Raw genomic sequence first — 3089 nt, 5'->3', positions numbered from 1 at the left:
CTCTCTCTTCCTCTCTAAAATATCAATAGAAACATATTTAAAAAGGAAAGAAAGTACAGAATTCAGGCTTCTTTCATGTCAAAGGAAGGAGAAAACGTAAGGGGCAAGAATTGATTGCTGACTACAGACATCTAGACACTAGCAGGGGTGTGAGGAAGATTGTGAAACCTCTTTGTTCTTAGTCTGTTGACTATAGTTGATGTGAGTCCAGTCGTGAGGTTCCTGCAAATCTTTGATAAACAATCATTATCTTTGAAGTTTTTGCTGGCTGAGTGATTGGGAGGATGCCATCCATCTGCGGCTATAAAGTTCTGTTATGGGTCGACTTGATGGCAAAGTCATCCTGACAGCTGCTGCTCAGGGGATTGGCCAGGCAGCTGTCATAACTTTTGCAAGAGAAGGTGCTAAAGTTATAGTCACAATGTCAATGAGTCCAAACTGCAGGAACTGGAAAAGCACCTGGGTATTCAAACTCAGGTCCTTCATGTCACAAAGCAGAAACAAATTGACCAGTTTGCCAATGAAGTTGAGAGACTAGATGCTCTCTTTAATATTGCTGGCTTTGTCCATCATGGAACTATCCTGAACTGTGAAGAGAAAAACGGGGCCCTCTCAGTGAATCTCAATGTCTGCAGCATGTACCTGATGATCAAGACATTTCTTCCCAAAATGCTCGCTCAGAAATTTCACAACATTATCAACATGTCCTCTGTGGCTTCCAGCATCAAAAAAGTTGTAAACAGCCCTGGCCGGTTTGGCTCAGCGGTTAGAGCGTCAGCCTGCGGTTTAGAGAGACCCGGGTTCTGTTCCCGCTAAGGGCACGTGCCTCAGTTGCAGTTTGTCCCCGGCCCTGGTTGGGTCGTGCCGGTGGCAACCACTCGATGTGTCCCTTTCATGTCAATGTTTCTCTCTCTCTCTCTCTCTCTCTCTCTCTCTCTCCCTCCCTTCCTGCCTCCCACTCTATCTGAACAAAAACTGGAAAAATGTCCTCGGGTGAGGATAAAAAAAAAATGTTGCAGACTTCATCCAGCAGGGTATCAGGTGCAACTGTATGTGTCCAGAAATGGTTGATACCCCATCTCTATAAGAAAGAATACAAGCCAGACCAAATCCTGAAGAGACACTGAGTGATTTTCTGAAGAAACAAGTCTGGAAGATTTGCAACTGCAGAAGAAATAGCCGTGCTGTGCATGTATTTGTCTTCTGATGAATCTGCCTACATAACAGGTAATCCTGTCATAATCAGTGGAAGTTGGAGTCTGTGATTTCAGGATCTCCTTGCTGGGAAGGCAGGCCCTTCCTGTCCACTGTGAACCTGGTTATGAAGAAAACTCAGCCATCATTTCTTTTTGTTAATGGCATAGTAATGAAAAGCCCTTTCTAATGATGTCATTGTTCACAAGTCTGGTTCTTTAAATATGTTAATCTCTAACCTCTTCTACAATCATTGTAGATGACATAAAAGATTAATGAACTCACTGCACATGAATAGTTTTAAAAATAAACCTCAATTTGTTAGCATGTAAAGTAAAATGTGAGGAGTATGAAGAAAAAAAAACACAATCATTATTTTTGTACATACTTCCAAAGGCACTTTCTGGTAAAGGGTTGTTTTTGTATAACTCAAGCTGCAAGCAGAATTCTTCTAATGATTAGCATGTTTACATACAAGACTAAGCAGAAGCTATTAACCTGAAGACCATGGGAACAAAGTAGGTTTGAACAAGATGGAGTCAGAGAAGCCAAGCATTTCACTCTGTTACAATTGGACAGAGGTCCCATAAGATTATAATGGAGCTGTAAAATTCCTATTATCTAGTGATGCTGTAGCCATCTTAATGTTGGAGTGCAATGCATTACACAAATACCATTGTGTTACAATTGCTTATAGTATTCAGTACAGCAACATGCTGTACAGGTTTGTAGCCTAGGAGCTATAGGGGAACAGAATTTGTTACCCTAAATTATGTCTATTTGCCATAAAGATTATTTTAGGCTGGTTAATTTTAAGAAACAGCAGACATGGGAGAAGCTCTGAAAAACAAGTAGAAGTAACCATTTGTGAAAGGGTGTTGCCCTTGCTGTACCAGAAAGAAGGGGAGGACCTTATCTCTAGAGACTTGTATCAATGCAGAAGACAGGGACTTTTATATGCATAACAACCTTACCTTTGTTTATTGTGCTTTTCTTGGTAATCTCCCATAACTGGCCTCCCCCACCACCAAGTTCTTTTTTTTTCTCTTCAGCTGAAGGTGGTATTTAAGGTAGTGGCTTCAGCCCTTTTGGCAAATTACTCAGTTTTCCTGGGTCTGTCTCATGTATACATACAGGAGGTAAAAATGTTATTAAATTTTTGTTTGTTTTTCTCCTGTTAATCTGTCTTTTATTACAGGGATGTCTCAGCCAAGAGCCCAGAAAAGTACAGGGAAAATTACTTTTCTTCTCCCTACATAGCAATAGGCTATACCATATAGCCTAGGTGTGTAGTAGGTTATACTATTTAGGTTTGTGTAAGTGATGTTTGCACGACAACAAAATCCTCAAAGGACACATTTCTCAGAACATATACCCTTAGTTGATAACATGATGAAATAATATAATTGAGGATATATTGGGTGTTAACCTAAACATAAAAGGCCATGGAATACTATGCAGCTATAAGAAAGAAAGATCTCTTATCCTTTGAGGTGGCATGGAAGAACCTGGAGAGTATTATGCTAAGCGAAACAAGCCAAGCAGAGAAAGACAAATATCACATAATCTCACTTATTTGTGGAATATAATGAACAAAACAAACTGATGAACAAAACTGACCCAGAGACATAGAGGTGGGGTACAGACTGACAGGCCTCAGAGAAGAGATAAACCACAGAACTTATATGCTTGTATGCATGACCAATGGACATAGACAACAAAGCTGGGGATGGGGTGGGGGGGGATTGGGAGGAGGGTGTCAATGGGGGAAAAATAAAAAACATCTGTAACAAAAACAAATTAATAAAAAAATCATAAATAAATAAATAAACATAAAAGGCCAAAGCGAGAGGTGTCAGTGTTTATTTGAGATCCAAAAGAATAGCTATTCAGAA

At 40.0% G+C, this 3089-nt stretch overlaps 1 pseudogene; it reads left to right on the top strand.

The window, feature by feature from the left end:
* The first annotated feature begins 316 nt into the window (after positions 1-316).
* LOC118636578 lies at positions 317-1265 on the top strand (annotated as a pseudogene).
* Positions 1266-3089: the final 1824 nt, after the last annotated feature.

Source organism: Molossus molossus, unplaced genomic scaffold, assembly GCF_014108415.1.
Source record: "Molossus molossus isolate mMolMol1 unplaced genomic scaffold, mMolMol1.p scaffold_m16_p_2, whole genome shotgun sequence".
Lineage (NCBI taxonomy): Eukaryota > Metazoa > Chordata > Mammalia > Chiroptera > Molossidae > Molossus > Molossus molossus.
Note: the sequence above shows the minus strand (reverse complement) of the source record. Positions and strands in the feature narration are given on the sequence as shown.